At 38.1% G+C, this 20,100-nt stretch overlaps 1 pseudogene; it reads left to right on the top strand.

Annotated features, from left to right (window-relative positions):
- The first annotated feature begins 10,536 nt into the window (after positions 1-10,536).
- On the top strand, positions 10,537-10,905 carry LOC118596060 (annotated as a pseudogene).
- Positions 10,906-20,100: the final 9,195 nt, after the last annotated feature.

Here is a 20,100-nt window from a genome sequence, read left to right on the forward strand (position 1 = left end):
CTGAACCCTGGAAATCTTCTCACCCCAACCTCTACTATGATAAAGACCCCATCCTGTCTGGACTTGGGGCTCTCTGATCTCACTGTCATGTCAGGCAGAGTCTAAGCTCTGAGCATGCAAATAAAGGCTTTTTGCTTTTAGATATGGGATTTGGTCTCTGTGGTGGTCTTTTGTGGTCCCCACCATCTGAGCACAACCATATATATATGTGTGTGTGTGTGTGTGTGTGTATGTGTGTGTGTGTGTGTGTATGTATGTATGTATGTATGTATGTATGTATGTATGTATACATGTACAAGTATTTTGAAGATACTCATGCTATTAATAGAGACATACTTAAATGATGATGGTTTTATAGCTTTCTTTTTTGTTTTCTTTCTTTTCTTTTTGACTTTCTCTGTTTCTTTTCATCATTTGTAATTAAAAAAATATTAAAAACAGTTGTGTGGTAATTTTGGTGAAATAAACAAATGCTTATTTACCCTATATAGGACACTTTCCTTTAATGGAAGCATTTCCTTTATCAGTTATCTTAGTGAACCAAAGAATTGGTAAAGGCCACTTAGGATCCATCAGAGGTAACTTACTTAGAAGAGGTTGATAAGCTTAAACACAACTATATTACCAAATCTCTCACCACAATCGAGTATGTCATTAGAGCTTCATCTGTGTAACCCGGCACATCACTATAGGCAGCCTATTTGGAGTCTCTCCAGAAAATGTTTATTATATAAACCTAGAGATAGGAGCTTTTGTCTATTACAAATTTCTAAGCTTCATAACTTCATTCCCCTAGTGTACTTTGTAAATGCTGTCTGTTTCCTGTTGTCTTTCCCTCTCTCCTTCTTCTTAGAGGAAATGTCTCAACTTGGAGGAAAAGACAGACCACATTCTGCCAGGGGCTTAACATTCTCCTTGCTCCTTCCTGTCTGATGAATCCTTCAGGGGATAGTATTAACAACAAATTCCCTTTCTTTTCCATTTATTACTGAACATTTGGCCATTATGCCATAGCAAAAGTCACTCATTCTCAGAAGCTGGATCTGTTATGATTAGTTGTAGTTGAACACACATTATTTTTTTTTTTCTCTTATAACTAACTGATGACGATTCTCTCAGAAGGCAACATTTCATCTATTGGTACTGTAAATTCAAGCCAGTCAGCATAGGTGTGGCCTTATTGAAGAAAGTGTGTCATGGGGGTTTGGCTCCAGTCCCAGTGATCTCTCTCTTCCTGCTGCCTGAGGATCCCCATGCAGTACTCTGTTTCTTCTCTAGCATCAAGTCTGTCTGCCTGTATTCAATCATGCTTCCCACTATGTTGACAGTGGATTAAACCTCTGAAACTGTAAGCAAGCCTGAAGTAAATGTTTTCCTTTATAAAACCTGCTGTGGCTGTGGTGGCTCTTCACAGGAATAGAATAGAAGGCAAAGATAGTTGGTAATTGTTTTTTTTTTTTTTTTTCAGGCACATAGCTCAGTCTCGTTTGCATGTCTGACTGTCAAACAGAAAATGCCATATAGAGCAAAGACAACCTGCTTATTACAACATATATGGATTTTTTAAATATTATACTGTATTTTATTGTCAATTTGCCATTTGGGCAACATCTCTGTATTAAAACACTGAATTTCCTTCTTAAAGGAGTCCTGCTACTACACATCATATGGATAAAGATGGCTATTGAGTGTTTACCCTTCACCAAGGACTGAGTAATTATTCCTTGCTTGTCCTATCAGTAACCTAGAGAAGGATGCAACTGCTATGATAGCTAGATAGAACACCATGTATAATGGGTAGTATTAATTGCTATCCTGACATAATCCAGAACTGCTTGAGAGGTGCAATTCTGTATCTACCAGTGAAGGATTTTCTTAACTTTATTAAATGAGGTGGGATGACTGGCCTATTATGTGTACTGCCATTCCATGGCTGGAATCCCAGAGTTTATAAGAAGTGAAAGCAATGAGAAGCCTCGTGTTTTCATTACTATTTGTTTCTTGATTATGAATAGTGTCATTATAAATGTTGTCATCTAGGGTTTGAAGCTCCTATGTTCTTCTTGATTTCTCCATCATGATAGACAACAGAAGCCTGGCTCCTGAGGTTGCAGAGGTTAACAATGACTCTATATGGAATTAAAATAGAAATAATTAATACATTTTGACCAAGAGTCTAGATTCCTTCTGCCCAAGTCCTAAGAACTTCTGGTTGAACTTATGGTTAGTGCATTTTCTGAAAGAAGGGATTTCAAGACAACAATGTATTTATGTTAGTTCTGGGGAAAAAAAACACAGTTGTAAGAATTCAAGAGGTCAACATGATTAAAAAAAATAACCTCATGGCTTTATCACATTATGGTACTAATTTTGAAGGTAGGGAATGTACACATTTAAGGAGGTTGCAAGATTTGGCCCATGTATTAGAAAGCAGCTGTAGGTAAGCAACATGTGTCAGTTTCTTTAAGGAGACCCTTGCAAAGATGATGACTCCATTACAGTTGGAAACGGGACTGCAAAGGCCATGGGGAGGAGTCCATGGTGAGCTATGGTATGGAAATGAACTTGCCTTCAGCAGAATCTTTTTGTGGTAGAGTTGAGAGAGAATTTTTCATCAGGGAATTTTTAATGTAGTAACATTTTAATGTAGTAACATATGGAAAAGGTTCTTATATACTACCTCATAACACCTGGAGAAAAAGAGCCATACTGATTGCACCCAAGTGTCCTGTGCTCAGCTAGATCAGCTATAATTGTATGTATCATTACTGAATGCTGGTAACAAATTTTGTGGTATATCTTTTTTGGGGGACTTGAACAAATTTTTGTTCATAATAGAAAGGAAAATATTGACAGACTCAGGTATGAACCTTCCCAAGTCTATGTAGCCGGAAGATTTCTCCAGTCTTGCCTGGCCCCATGGTCCCACAGCCACTTACAAAATAATCATTCAGAGGATTAATATTAATTACCAATGGCATTGCCTATGGCAGGCTTCTTGCTAACTAACTCTAATAACATGACCCATTTCTATTAACCTATCAGTAGCCATGTGGCCATGGCTTACCAATAATTTCATATCTTGCTTCTCTTGGTGGTGCTGGTGTCTCCCTAGACTCTGCCTTTCTCCTTCCTTTCTCTCCTTCAATTTCCATCCTAGGTATAACCTGACTTGCCATAGGACAAACTGCTCTACTTATCAACCAATCAGAGCAACACATATTCATAGCATACAGAAAGACATCCTGCAGCAAGTCTAGGTTAGGAAACCAGTGATTTTATTGGAGCTATTTACAGAAGCATATATGGTGTGTGTTTCGGTTAGCATATATAATTCAAAGGTATAGCAATGTGGGTGATGGTTTGTGATAGTTGCATTCTTTGAGCTCCCTTCACAACTATTAGGCATGTCAGGTCACTTGAGAGCATCTTCTCTTCACAAATGTGCCTACTCTTATGGCCACAGGAAGGGGCCTTGTGAATCCTGGACTTTCTGACTTAAGCCTTATCAGTCTCATTGGCAATCTGAGGGATCCTGGTGTCTTATACTCTGATAGCATAACTTCAGGAAGATTAATTTCTTTTAGTTTCCTGTATATATAACTGAGAAAGTGGATGTTATCACTGCAATAATACTTTTTTTTCTTTTAAGAAGGCCCTGAGGAAATTTTGTAAAGTTGTGAAATTGATGTTAACATTACTGTGGAAACAGGACTTGGGAACTGTCTGGACCATGGGGAGGAAGCCAAGGTGAACTGGGGCATGGAAATGAACTTTCCTAACACAGTATTTTTGGATGCTAGAGGAGGAAGGAATGTTTTCCAGTGGATTTTTTTTTATCATAGGTATAGTAGATTCTTAGAGTACTTCACTTTCAACTTACCACATTATAATAACTGAATCAATATTCACTCCTATAGCAGTACTTTTAAGCTCACTTTAATTGTTCTATTGGCCTATTAAAACAACTTATGATTTCAGCTTTTTTTCTGTAAGTACAAAAAGTCTCGTGGAAGCATGAGATAATTAAGGCCAATATAAATGAGTAAGCACATATATGATTTTGAGAGTTTATCGAAGGAAATTTGAGAATTGCATGGCAGCTTCCTTAGAACTTGTAGTTGGTTTTAACATGAACACACAATGACAGTCTCTATGCTGAAGTGAATCACTATTGCATTGTTACCTGAAAGGGAGTTCTTGTGAATTAAATATACTTGTAAACAGATTCCAACTGATGGAATGTTGGCATTTGCAATTCTAACAAACTCTATGTAACATTATGTTCTGTTCCTGCAGTTATCCTTAGAATTTCTTCATTTGAGTACCCACATTTATATGTCCCCTGTTTATTTGCATTTTCAGTGCCTCTGACAGCTTCCTCCACTGCCCCACATTATAACTGCTCATTGCTTCTTTGCTGCACACAGCATTTTCCTCCCTGTCATCATTGTGTGTTCAATTCTTTCATTGATTCACACTGACAATCACGATTCTGTGAAAAGCATCAGACAGTGTTCTGTGTTGGTCAGTGATGGTTTTTATTTTTCATTTTGATATTCTACGTATTCAAAGATCATTGACTAAAGGTGGATACAGAATCATTTATACACTCATTTTGCCTTGTGCCTGCCTTTGGCTTCTCATAGCAGTCTGCTCAAACTGCTTTTCAGTTAAGGGGAGAAAATGAAACAGTGATACTTTAAAGATAAACTGTGACAAATCCGGAATGGACTTAACAATAGTCATTCAGTGAATGAAGACAAAGATATCTGAGAGTAGAAGATCAATATCACTGCATTGCCTTATATAGGTAAATGTTAACATAGTAAAAATAATATACCTGATTAGTATTTTTCAGACTATATGAACCACTTAGATCTTTTTTAGCATAAAAATATAAGCACCTAATTAAATCTGTTGTTTATTTCCCATAATAGCAACATAACTATGGATCACTGTACCATTAGTATATATACTAAATCATATATTTATTAATCAAAATGTAAGTTTTGTCACTCAAATACTAATTGGGGAGAATTTTCTTCTTTTATGTGTACTCATCTCCAATGTAAACACTTCCATCTGAAGAATTTGTCATTTTCCATCTTCAATTGGCCTCTGTTGCTATTGACACAGCTACTGGATTGCCTGTGTGCAGACTCAGTAGGGGAGTATGTATGTTTGATCAGGCATTGTTTTGTTCAAATAAAGCAAATGAATGTTCACAGGTGACTCGACAAGGTGGAAATTGAGCTCTCTTTTGGAATGAGAATTTGAGGAATATGGAAGCAACGTGAAGATAAGGAAATAATTGCATCTGTATATGAAGAGTAAAATGAAGGTTTGGGGCACACTAATGTTTCATATAAAGAGTTATTGGTACCTAAGTATTGGTAAAGTCAAGGCACATGCCTGTCTGCTTTTACTTCTTCAATAAAAATGCATCCATACTTGTCAAAAAATTTGATAGTGAAATTTACCAGATACTTAGAACTCAATGTAAACACTGTACCTTAGAGTCAACCAAAAAGTAATAACCAAATTTTCTCAGCAGATTTTACAAAGAAGTGTTTATCAGATATATGCTAAGTTAAATGGGGGGGCGGGGGTAAATGTTCTAAAACTTCAAAATTATTGGCTTTATAATTCTCCAGAGCACATAAATTCTTCACATATATGTATATATAAAATTCTCCATATATATGTGATGTATATGTATATATCATATTACATTTGTTGTACAATTATATGAGTCTTTGGTTTCAATATGAGAGGAATTGCAGGTAAAGTAATTCTGGGAAAACAAATTAGTGATTAAAATCATCTGGAACATCTTTCCTCCCAAGCTGCCAACATTAGAAAATGGGTATTCTATTCAGTGGTACTCCAAGGTCTTAGAGAAGTATTAGAACTCATTAATTTTTTTATGACAAGTGGTAAGAAGTAAGAAAACTGGGAATCTGTTCACACAGTTTGCTTGCTTAAGTTCTTATTTTCATCAAGGGTTGCTTTGAAAGCACCATGGAGTTACACAGTGGAATGACTAGGATTCTGACCTCTTTCCTTATTAGTAAGGTTAAAGCTTTTATTGGACATCTGCTATGCAGTATTTTTTAACTTCACAGATTTCTAGTTATGTCTCACATTGCATAGGGATTCATAAGCTATACCTTCAAGGCAACACAAAAGAACCAAGACATCACATTTGGTCTTAGAATTCCTCACATAAGCACTCACAGACAAAAAAAAATATTCTTTATGAATTGTATAGCCTCAGGAACTTTGTTTTAACACTACAAAAATACAAAGGTAGCATTTGAGCACCATAAGATTATATCTCAGAAATAGTCCCAGTCTATGGACAGGAGAAAATGAGTACTATAGTTTATTTGACAAGAACATTATCATGTCCTATCGAACCAGGTCCATTGTCATTAGTCTTGGAGGGATACAAGCAAATCTGTGTATCTCAGATAAAGTTTTTACCAAATTTTCCTTAGAGATACATCATATTTATATTTTTAAACTTACATTTTCATATTATTACTTTTCCTTTTCTTTCGACTTCTCTTTTTTTTTTCTTTCTTTACATTTCCAAGTCAACATGTTACTCTAGGATTATTTTGCAAAACATTCTAGACAAAAAATTCCACAGTTCAGCTTTCTACATTGATTAATGACTCTTATAACCATGACATATTATTGACAATGCCAATTTTGAATATATCTACCTAAAAAATATAGATTTCAATCACTCTTCTTTCCTTTCCACCTCCCTATCCTCCCAAGCATCCATTACCTTTCTTTCTTTCAAATTCATGTTCTCTTTCCCTTTAATTGTTGATCTCTCTTTCCATATGTGTATGTGTATATGTATGTATATGTGTGTGTGTGTTCTTAAATACATGAATATAACCTACTGAGTCTGTATCATGTCATCTCTATGTAAATGTTTGGAGGCTCACCAATTTCTATTGACTATGACAGGAAATGTTATTGTTTGATTTGGTACCCCAAAGAGAGCAAAAGTGCCAAAACCAACAACAAACTTCCTGAAATTGTCAATACAGATTGGTGAATGCCCACCCTTAGTTTGGCTTAGTTTCTAGCAACCTTGCTTTAACTAAAATTATCCTGATTATCTTTTGCCTCTGTGCTTTTCTAGTTCTCTTACTTATGTAAATCTTACTCTCACACCATGACTTGCCATGTAGATGGGTGGCTGGCCCCTGGGGTCCTCCTCTTCTGACTGCTATATCTTCTTGATCCCCTTTCCAGATTTCTCCCTCTACATATTCTCTCTGTCTGCCAGCCCAGCCCCACCTATCATTTCTCCTGCCTTGCTATTGGCCAGTTCTTTATTAGACCACCCACAAGTTATTAATCTCTACAAAATGAAATCTTTAGTTGAAAGAGATAGAGCTCATTTTTTCTTTATCCACATAAGCCATATCACTTTCCATCTCAACCTCCCTAGTGCTTGGATTAAGGGCATGTGGGCCTCACAAGTACTGGGAGTAAAGGCATGAGATCCCAAGTGCTGAGATTAAAGGTGTGTGCCACCATTGCCTGGCTGTTTTTCTGTCAGACTGGATCAATCTTTTGAAGCCCAGGGTGGTACTGAACTCTCAGAGATCCATCTGCCTCTGTCTCCTGAGTGCTGGGATTAAAGGTGTATGCCACCACTGACTGGCTGGCTTCTATGGCTGACTAGTGGCTTAGCTCTGCACTCTGATCTTCAAGCAAGCTTTAATTGTTGAATAACAAACAAAAATCACCACAGATAAAGGAAACAAAGTCCCCAAATTCGTGATGAAAAGATGAAGTAAGAAGAATGTTTAAACCAAATGATAGGTACATGGTCACCTCTTTCCCGAATTGTTTATAATGGGTAGCCTGAAAATATTCTCCGTTGCAGGTAAATGGATTGGAAAGCTTTTATTGAAATGGTCTTTGGAAATACTGGGAGAAAGGATACTTAGCCTTTCCTAAAGAGTAAACTATTTCAAGAAATTTTATTGTGTGATTTAAGGAATGAACAGAGCCTAGAAATCAAATTGAGTTTTTATTATTTCTTTGAAAATGCAAAATTAAAGTTATCTACCATAATAATTAAAATAATTGTGAAAGAAGCAAAAAACAGGTTTGTATAGACTAATCTTATTACAACTTGGCACATGCTTGAGTTATCTGAAAGGAGGGAACTTCAATTGAGAAAATGCCTCCATAAGATACAGCTGAAATGCATTTTTAAATTAGTGATTGATGGGGGAGAGCCCAGCCCATTATGAGTGGGGCCACCCCTGGGTTGGTGGTCAGTTTTATAAGACAACAGGCAGAGCAAGCCATGGGAAGCAAACCAGAGCAAGCCATGGGAAGCAAACCAGTTAAGTAATACCTCTCCATGGCCTCTGCATCAATTCCTTTCTCTAGGATCCTTCCCCATTTAAGTTCCTGTACTAACTTCCTTCAATGATGAACAGAACAGTGGAAGTGTAAAATAAATAAACCCTTTCCTCTCCAACTTTTAGTCATGGTGTTTTATCCCAGCAATGGAAACCCTAACGAAGATACTGATACAAGCAGTGAAGAAGGCAAGTATTTAATCAATTGCCATGTGCAAGTTACAGGGGGAGAATCGATTGTGAAAATGAAAGGTTATTTGAATAAAAATGATTGACAGATGATGTGCTGTTGGAAAAATATATAGGGGCCCCATCAGGAAAAGATGCAAAAGAATACAATTGTGTCTTTGATTGTCTTGTTTTACTATGAATTCATTAAATTTGACCTATCTTTGAGAGGCTAGAGTGAAGAACTCTAGAAGTTGCTCAGACTTGTAAGAACTGATATGAAAAGTCAGTGTAATCCAGGAATGGACATGCATCATTTACTTGTAAATGGCAATTGCAGGTAGCACATCAACTGGCTTATCTTGCAAAAAAACTATGGAGTGAGTGATAGGAAGGCTACAGCATTATGTATATTCCTGTAAAGCATTTCTCTCAAGCAATATGAAAATTTAATACCTTACATTGTTTACTTTAATAATACCACTTAATATTTATGTTCATTTTATATTCTTGATGTATCAATATATATGAATTATTTGAAGCTAAACATTGCTTTTCAATGACATATAAATTGTCAGCAATATTTTTACAAAATGTTGCATTAGTCTATGTGTATCCATTTCTGTTATGTGTGTTTTGTCTGAAATAGATTGCGTCAGCTAAGCTAAAGTAAAATAATTTGTTGAAATATTACCAATCCATAATTCAATCTGAGTATTTTTTCCTTTTTCTCATTCAGAGCATCTTTACAAGTTTGACATATTTTCCTACAGAACATCTTTAATTTCCCCCTTTGAAATCAATTCTTTTATTTCACAACTTTTGTGCCTCTCCAACTTTCACATGTATATTGCATCACCCTTGTTCTTGCTTTGGAAAATATTTAACCTTATATGTTAGACAAAGAGAATTGAATCCCTCAGTACAAATAAATGCAGCCTTAAATCAGTGAAGCCAAATATTATCTAAAGTAGATAATGCAAAGTTTTTCATAATAATGTGTCTTTTAATGCCTTTACATGTGGAATTTTCTATAGATATTACTGCATTTGAAGACAAAGTATTTTTTACCAAAAAAAGTAAAATATGTAGAATTTTCTGGATGACTTGTCCTTTGGGTGTAACATAGAAAAATGAATTAGCCCTTAGCTAAGAGTCTTTTATGAACATATTGGTTTGAAACTGTGTTCACACTTCAAAAAGTACAAGATATTAAAAATGTATTCTGAAATTATTTGATTCAAGGAATTCTATAAAAGAAAACAAAAGCAGTTATGAAGAATGCTATGTGGTAACTGTGGAAACTTCCAACACTCAGCTTAGGAAGTGTTCTTGAATCCATGAATACTGCCCCAAATATGCATGTTTATCATTTAGTTCTTAATTTAAAATACGTGAGTTAAAAAATTATGGCTCTCTCAAGAAAATCAGTAGCTCTCCTATATACAGTAGACAAACAGGCTGAGAGGATTTCAGAGATACATCACCCTTTACAATAGCCACAAATGATATAAAATACCTCGGGGCTTTGCTAACTAAGCATGTGAAGGACCTATATGACAAGAACTTTAAGTCCCTGAAAAAAGAAATTGAAGAAGATGTCAGAAAATGGAAAGACCTCCCATGCTCATGGATAGGCAGGATTAACATAGTAAAAATGGCAATCTTACCAAAAGCAATCTACAGATTCAATGCAATTCCCATCAAATTACCAACACAGTTCTTCACAGAACTGGAAAGAATAATACTCAACTTCATATGGAAAAACAAAAAACCCAGGATAGCCAAAAGAATCCTGTACAATAAAACAACCTCTGGAGAGGCCCTGGAGGAAGGGGGAGAATAAGAAGCCAGAGGATCCTGGCCGCTACTCCGAATCCTGTACCCGATCCCTTAGGTTTCAGAGGCGCAGAAAAAGGGAAGGGTGTCTCATCCTGCTTCCTGGCTTTTTGCTTTAGCCATGGCGAAGGAAGGGGCCGGGCAGGGTGAGACCGTCACTGAGACAACGGTTACCGTGACAACCTAGCCAGACTCGGAGCCTAACGATCAAACTCCACAGAAACCAGAGGAGAATGGACAAGCTACACAGTGGACAATGAGCACATGGGGCGCCCTCCTCAAAATGCTGCTGTATTTATGAGAAGCCTCTGGGCCTTTGGTGAGAGTTCCACCGAGAGTGATGATGACGAAGAGGAAGGCTGTGGTCATACACACTGTGTCTGGGGTCACCACAAAGGACTGCGTCATACAACCCCAGGACCCACCCCAACCACTCCCCCCCCAGCCTCCTGACCCCTCTCAGCCCCCTCCAGGACCTATGCAGCATTAAATCCCTCTCACCTTTCATGTGTCTCCCTGGCCCCAAATGTATCCATCTGGCTACAGGGACTCAACCCATGGTCTGATCCCTTCTCCTGCACCCTCTTTCCCTCTCCTGCCTGATAGAGAAGAGGAGGAGGAGGGCAGATAGAGATCCTGGAATTCTGACTTGCTACTATTCCAGAATCCAGGCTCTGGGTTCTCCCAGTCCCCTCTACCCTGCAGTCTGCCCCTTGTCCAGGATCCATCCATGGCCCCAGGCCATCCCTTTTATTCTCACTGCAAAACTACCTGTCCTGGGATCCAGTTACCTTGGCCACCTGCACCCTTAGCTTGAGTCTCAAGCACCTAAACTGGGATTTCAACAGTCCCAGATTTCACTGCCAGGACCCCAGTCAGATTCCAGGCAATCTTGTACCCCAGCTCTGCATTTTAATCCTGGCCTACAGTTCTTCCACTTATGCAGTTATCCTAAATCAGTCCTTGCCTGTGGGAACTAAGGTTGTGGAGACCATAGGGTTCCCCAGCCCTTCTCCTAAACTTAAAAGGAGCTAGGAGAGGTCTTTATCACACCTCTAGTGGAAAGTGGACCCCAAAATAGTCATGACCTGAATATAACCTTTCTGACAAAGCAGGCTCAGACCAGTGACTTAGAGCCAACAATTTTCTCAGCCTTTAATCTTTCAGCTTCAGCACTGTTGTCCAAGGGGCCTGGGTCCCTAAAAGGAAAGAGAGTGAGAACAAAGAATGAGCGGACAGGCCCCTGCAGTACACTCCTACCCTTTCATGCCCAGGCTTTGATGTCTCTACCAACCCAGTTGTCTTGCTCTCTCAGCCCTCCCCAGCTGGTGCTGGGATCTGGGTATTGTCTTCCAGGCCTCTAGCTCTGCACAGTACAGAGATCAGCAAAACCCATGCCACCACTGAGATCTCATTTATTGGCAGAGATGCACAAAATAAATAACCCAACATTGCAAAAAAACAAAAAAACAAAAAAAAACAAAAAAAACAAAAACAAAAACCAACCTCTGGAGGCATCACAATCCCCAACCTCAAGCTCTACTATAGAGATACTGTAATAAAAAAAAGTTTGGTACTGGCATGAAAAACAAAATGTGGACCAATGGAATTGAATTGAAGACCCTGACATTAACCCGCACACCTATGAACATATAAGTTTTGACAAAGAAGCCAAAATTGTACAATGGACAAAAAGAAAGCATCTTCAACAACTGGTGCTGGCATACCTGGATGTCAATGTGTAGAAGGCTGCAAATAGATCCATATCTGTCACCATGCACAAAACTTAAATCCAAGCGGATCAAAGACCTCAACATAAATCCAGCTACTCTGAACCTGATAGTAGAGAAAGTAGGAAGTAGTCTTGAACACATTGGCACCAGAGATCACTTTCTAAATATAACACCAGTAGCACAGACACTGAGAGAAAAAATCAATCAATGGGACCTTTTGAAACTGAAAAGCTTTTGTAGAGCAAAGGACACGGTCAACAAGACAAAGCAACAGCCTACAGAATGGGAAAAGGTCTTCAACAACCCCACAACTGACAGAGGGCTGATATCCAGAATATATAAAGAACTCAAGAAATGAGACAACAAAATGCCCAACAGTCCAATTAAGAAATGGGCTATAGAACTAAACAGAGAATTCTCCACAGAGGAAGTTCAAATGGCTGAAAGACATTTAAGGACTTACTCAACATCCCTAATTATCCAGGAAATGCAAATCAAAACGACTCTGAGATACCACCTTACACCTGTCAGAATGGCTAAGATCAAAAGCACAGAAGACAGCTTATGCTGGAGAGGATGTGGAGCAAGGGGAACTATCCTCCACTGCTGGTGGGAATGCAAGTTTGTACAGCCACTTTGGAAATCAGTATGGCACTTCCTTAGAAAATTGGGAATCCATCTCCCCCAAGACCCAGCTATAGCACTCTTGTGCATATACCCAAGGAATGCTCAATCATACCACAAGGGCATTTGCTCAGTTATGTTCATATCAGCAGTTTTTGTAATAGCCAGAACCTGGAAAAAGGCTAGATGCCCTTCAACTGAAGAATTGATAAAGAAAATATGGTCATATACAGAATGGAGTACTACTCAGTAGAGAAAAACAATGACATCATGAGGTTTGCAGGCAAATGGATGGATCTAGAAAAAATCATCCTGAGTGAGGTAACCCAGACTCAGAAAGACAAACATGGTATGTACTCACTCATAGGAGGATACTAGATGTAAAACAAAAATGACTAGACTGCTATACAACTCTAGGGAGGCTACCTAGAAAATGGGACCCTAGGAAAGACAAAGGGATCACCCAATGACAGAGAAATGGATGAGATCTACATGAACTACCTGGATGACAGTAGGAGTAAAGAAGGGCAAGATTTGAGGGAAAGAAAGCTTAGGGGAGCAGGAGATCCCAGCTGGATCAAGAACAGAAAGGGAGAATGAGGAATAACAGACCATGATAAATGAAGAACACATGAGAATAGGAATAGGCAGAGTGCTGGAGAGGTCCCCCAAAATCCACAATGATACATCCTCTGTAGACTGCTGGCAATGGTCGAGAGAAAGCCTGATCTGACCCAGTCTGGTGATCAGATGGCCAAACACCCTAATGGTTGTGCTGGAATTCTCATCCAATAACTGATGGAAGTGGATGCAGAGATCCTCAGCCAGGCCCCAGGTGGAGCTCCAGGTGTCCAACTGTCGAGAAAGAGGAGGGTCTGCAAAAGCGTGAATTGTTGAATCCAAGATTGCAAAAACACAGGGACAAATAGCCAAACGAATGGAAGCACATGAATTATGAACCAAAGGCTATGGAGCCCCCAGCTGGATCAGGCCCTCTGGATAAGTGAGACCATTGAATAGCTTGATCTGTTTGGGAGGCACCCAGACTGTGTGACCAGGATCTGTCCTTAGTGCATGAGCTGGCTGTTTGAAACCTTGTGCTTCCACAGGGACACTTTGCTCAGTCTGGAAGGAGGTGACAGGACCTGCCTGTACTGAATCCACCAGGTTTAAATGAATCCCCAGGGGTGCCTTGATCCTGGAGGAGATGGGAATGGAGGGTAGGGGATGGAGGGAAGGTGGGTGTGGGCGTGGGAGTGGGGAGGACAGGGGATCCCATGGCTGATGTATAAAATTTAAAACACATAATAATAATAAAAAATTATGGCTCTAAAAACAACTAAGTTGTGTTCCAAAATGTATTTGAATGAATGGCATAAATTAATTTTAGTTAGTGGAATTAATTTTTTTAATTTATTTTTTGTGCATATGTGTATGCCTCTGTGAATTTATACCATGTTCATATTCCTAGAACTGAAATGATGAGTGGTTGAGAGCCACTGTGTAAATGATGGGAACTGAAACCAGATCCTCTACAGGAGAGCCAGTGCTCTTAATTGCTGAGCCATCTTCCCAGTCCTCAAGTGGATAACATTTTTAATGAACGTTTACCATTTCTTAATTGATATACATATATTTGTACATAAATAAACATTTTGCATATTTGTATATATGCTATCTATCGAGAGTGAGATAGAGAATTAATCAGACTGTATAACAGTGCTGACTATGAAATAGTTCAAACCAATTTTCATAGCTAAGTTTAAGATAGGATGATTGGAAAGAATGAGTGACTGAAGTAAGCACAACGCTATACTCAGTCTTTTAGAAGTTCTTTTCTAAAGGTCTTGATAATATGTCAAAATCTAAGTCAAGTTTGTAAAATTTCTCGTAGAAAATATTAAGTTCAAATCTATTTTTCAGAAGACCAAGGAAAATTAAATATGTCAACTTGGCCACTCAAATAACTTTGTTATATCTTCTTTGAGACTCATAGGCTTAGCACTATCTTTTTGTCAAGAAGAAACATGTCATAATATTAAAATTTATTATATGAGGCTACAGGGTCACTATGATTCTTGAAGTCTTATATTGACACTATAATGAGCAAACTTCTCTTTCCAGGCTAAGCTGAGACCCAAAAGTAAAAAGGGCCATTGTAATACTTGGTTTTCTCTGGATTCTGTTATTGGATGCATTTTACTCATGTGACATTTTTGCTATTCCTCAATCTAGAAACTATTGTGCCATGACCCTGTATATATATCCTTTCACTGATGTATAGTTATTGTGGAGTTTCATGCTGAACCTTTCACATCTTATGCACATTTTTAGTCAGATCCCTGAGCAAGAACTATACAATAGAACCTTGTTCATTCCCCTTGCAAGGTGGAAGAAAGACCTACAGACTTCCTTCTCATATAACAATAATAATAAATGATGACAAGGTTATGAATTTGTGTGGCAGTGGGAAGAACATGGGTGAGGTTGGGGACAGGTGTGAGAATGACAAAAATGCAGAACTCATGTGTGAGATTTTCAAAATACAATTTTAGAATAAATAAATAAATAAATAAATAAATAAATAAATAAATATAAAAAATAAGTGAAAAAATTAAACAGAGGAATTGTAATCAACTTATGTAGTTGGATATACAAGTTGAAAAGTAGTCTATCTGAACTAATGTTACCTGGACTCTAGAATAGAAAGATTCTCATATATTGTTTTTTATATTATATATTATATCATCTTTTAGGCTTTATTTTGGCAACCATATCATTGATCCAGCTTTTCTGCCATATAGAGAAGACTTGTTTTGCAGGAGACATCATGGTCCTCAGTCTCTTAAATCTTTCCCTATCCACAAGGTATAGGGATAATTATTTGTGCATCCCATGGTCAATTGCTTTCTCCAATTTGACGAGTGCTAGCTTTCTGGAATGGCCTGTATCTTTGGAAAAATATAAAAATCTTCAATAACAGGTGAGAGCTACATTTATTGATGGATAAAGGTTCTATCCCTCATGAGAAAGCTTCACCTTCCACACTCCACCTTGTACATTCAAGAAAGATGATTCTATCTCTCACCATACCTTGGGAGAGCTATCCTTGATGAGATGAGCCTAGGAGAGTTGTCTCTGCCCTTTGCCTGTGGGATGTGCTGTTTTACTTAGTGTTTTTATTGCTGTGAAGAGATGTTATGACCTCATCAACTCTTATAAAGGAAAACATTTAGAAGTGGTAGCTCACTTACAGTTCAGAGATTTAGTCCCTTATGCCACGGCAAGAAGCAAGGCAGCATTTAGCCAGACATGGTGCTAGAGAAGGAGCTGAGAATTCTTACATCTTGATTCACAAGCAGCCAGAAGTAGTCTGACATACAGGACATAGCTTGCGCATATATGAAACTTAAAAAAAAAATGATATCATGAAATTTTCAGGCAAATACATGGATCGAGAAAATATCATCCTGAGTGAGGTAACCCAGACCCAGAAGGACAAACATGGTATGTACTCACTCAGAAGTGTATACTAGATATAAAGCAAAGGATAACTAGACTGCAATCCACAGCTCCAGAGAAGCTAGCTAACAAGGAGGAAACTAAGAGAGACACATAGATAGCCCAGCAAAGGAGAAATAGATGATATATAGTGAGAAAACTGGGGTTAAAGGGGGGTAATGGAGGGCAAAGAATGGGGGATGAGAACATAAGGGAATGGGAGGTTCAAGCTGGAACAAGGACAGAGTGGAGAAGCAAGGAAAGAGATACCATGATAAAGGAAGACATCATGGGAACAGGGAGAAACAGAGAGCTAGGGAAGTTCACAGGAATCCACAAGGATAACCCCACCTTAGACTACTAGCAGTAGTTGAGAGGGTGCCTGAACTGGCCTACTCTGGTGATCAGATTAGTGAATGCTCTGTCATCATAGAGCCTTCATCTAGTTACTGATGGAAGCAGATGCATAGTTCCATGGCTGGGAGTCCAATCGATGAGAGAGAGGAGGGATTCTATAAGCAAAGGGCATTGATATCATGATTGGGAAATGTACAGAGATGACCAGCCACAATAGTAAAAACCCATGAACTGTGGACCAATAGCTGTGGAGCCCCAATGAGACTTGACTAGGCCTTCTGGATATGTGAGACAGTTGTTTAGCTTGAACTGTTTTGGGGGCCCCCAGGCAGGGGGACTTGGATCTAACCCTGGTACATGAGCAGGCTTTTTGGAGCCCAGTGCCTAAGGCATGACACTTTGCACAGCCTTGGTACAGGATGGAGGGCCTTGGACTTGGCTCAGCTGACTGGCCAGGCTCTGCTGACTCCCCAGGGGAGACCTTGCCTTGGAGAAGGTGGGAATGGGGGGTGTGTTGGGGGAAAAGGCTGAGTGGGGGGAGGAGAGAGGAGGGGGATCTATAGTTGGTATATAAAATGAATAGAAAATTTAATGATAATAATAATAATACTAATAAAAGAAGTAAGGAAGTAAGTAAGTAAGGAAGAAAGAAAGAAAGAAAGAAAGAAAGAAAGAAAGAAAGAAAGAAAGAAAGGTAAAAGTCTACCTCCACAGTGACACAGTTACTCCCAGATCATACACACTCCAACAAAGCCACATCTCTCATTAATGCCACTCCTTTGTGGGGCATTTTCTTCAAACCACCATATGCAACTAACTGGCCCATAAAAGCTATGGCCATATTGTAAAACAAAAATGCATTCAGTCCAACTTTAAAAGACCCCATTGTCTCATATAACAGCTTCAAGCTTATTTAAAAGTCTACAGTTCAAAGTCTCTTCTGAGACTCAAACAATCTCTTAACTGTAACCCCCTATAAAATCAAAACCAGAAAGCAGATCGCATACTTCCAACTGATAATGACACAGGATATACATTATCTTTTCAAAACACAGAGAAGAGAGCACAGTGAGAAAACACTGGACTAAAACCAGCTGGGCAAACTTCAAACTCTGCATAACTAAGTTTGTTGTCAAAATGCTCTTCAGATCTCTGACTTCTTTCAGCTTTTTTGACAGCAATACACTTTCTCTTGGCCTGTTTCTACTTCCTGTCAGCAGCTTTTCTTAGCAGGTAATACACGGGTCCAGTATTTCCGACATCTTTGCGTTCCCACAGCAATCCAGGCTTCAACTTGCAGTTTCAAACAATGGCTTCTCTGGGCCTCTAATCAGGGACACCCCTGACAAATTCCTGGCCTGGGCATCTTTCCTTAGATGCAGAGGCAAATTCGATACCCCTTTCTTCTATCCTTAACTCTAACGCCAGAACCACATGACTGAAGCTGCCAAATTCTGCTGCTTGCTAGGGCTGAAACATGGCCCCTTGTCCAATTACATCTTCACTAGCTATCTGTTTTCAGTGGTTGCCTTCACTGCCTAACCTTGGCTGTCCTGGAACTTGCTCTGTAGACCAGGGTGTCCTCAAACTCAGAATCACCAGCCTCTGCCTTCAGGGAACTTCAATTAGAGGTGTGCACCACTTCCCAGCTCTAAGATTTTCTTGAACTTCTTATCACTAGTTGGAAACTTAGCTGGGTGGTGTCTTGCCCTGAAATCATCACTCCCTTCATTCTGTATCATAATCTGTTTATCACCTTGAATACAGGACATAATTCCATTCCACTTCCTCATGTGCCTTTTCTCAATCTGTACTTTTTGAATTTTACTTGCTCAGCTTGTTCCTTTTCATTATAAATATTCATCAGTGTTAACACTAATAACTTCAGAACATAGTCTATACTAGGCTATTCTGAGATTTCCTCTGTCAACAGAATCAATCTAAAAGCCTTCACTTAATCTAAGGCATACTTCTGTAAGAAGATGGATGTAAACATTGACTTCTGCATAGATACGATGAATGCTTAAGATGACAAAGTGCTCTAATTGGCCAGAAATGTCTATTTCATAGACTTTTCAGGAGAAAATTGTTCTGGGGTGATTTTCATTTCAGCATTCTGGCCTTCCGATATGTGAAACCTAAGACTTTATTGTTTTAATCCAATGAGCTCTTCTGGAGCTAATACAAAAGCCAAGGGATGCGATTGATACCAGATATGTGGATATACTTTTGAAGAGACATCATCATCCTAAACAGACTTCTTGTGAGTGGCAGAACAGAAAGATGTCTTCTAGTATTATGCTAAAAATATACACTTTCCATTCTTTAATACTGTCTACATATATATTTAGCATAAATCATACGGTCACACAAAACACTATGTTTAGTTTTTAAAACTGTCATAGTCTACGTGGCTGTCCCTTTTACTCTACCAGTTACATATGGATACCCTCAATCCACTGCATCATTGTGGCCCTGTCATTGCCACTGTGTTCTTATAGCCACAACTATATTTGAAAATTGGTATATTTTTGTTGCAAGGTTCATTTTCATGACTTGTGATATAGAACATCTTTTAATGAACTCATTGACTGTGCATGATTCTTTGACAAAGATTCCATGAAAAAATTACATCTTTATTTTCTTAATGGTTGGTCTGTAATTTAAATATCTCAATAAGCAGAGTATTGAAATAGTTTTCTTTAGCAATAGAGCATTTGATTTGTTATGGCAAAATGTCTATAATTTGTCACATACACTCCATATATGATAAATGCCTAGCTGACACTATTAATAAAACAGTTTTGACAATAAACAAATAAGATGCCAGAAAAGAGAATGCATTCAATTAACACAATTGTTATAATGGCATAAGACAAATTAATGATTATAAACACAATTGCTTTGCATGGAAGACTTTTAACAGCAAGCTGTAATAATACATGATACATAGCATCATAGAAGTAAATAACTCAGTAATATAGTGATATATCCAGTTTAAAGATTATGAATAAGAAAGGAAGGAGTTAAAATGTCACTACTTACATGTGACAAAATCTACAATTAACAGATGATGAAATGTGTAACAGAAAACTCTTAAATCTCATACACAGTTTCAGTGAAGTTGAAGGATACAAACTCAATATGTAAAAATTAGTATACATTCCATATACTAATACTACCCTACATTGCAGCTAAACGTTGTCTACAGAATAAAGAACTCTAGATATTCAAATAAAAGCTCCATAATACAACAAAACTTTCTAGGCATATGCCTAATAAAGAGAGGGAAAGATATTTACAATGAAAAATTTAAGATGCTGATTAAAGAGATTTAAAAGTCAATACATGGTAGAAAGACTTCTAATATTATGGATTGGTAGATTTAATATTATGACAATGCTAAATTAATAAAAGAAATCTACAGTTTCAACTCAATTGCCATCCAAACAACTGTGACATTTTTTTAG

This window comes from Onychomys torridus, chromosome 15 (genome assembly GCF_903995425.1).
Source record: "Onychomys torridus chromosome 15, mOncTor1.1, whole genome shotgun sequence".
In the NCBI taxonomy this organism is placed as follows: domain Eukaryota; kingdom Metazoa; phylum Chordata; class Mammalia; order Rodentia; family Cricetidae; genus Onychomys; species Onychomys torridus.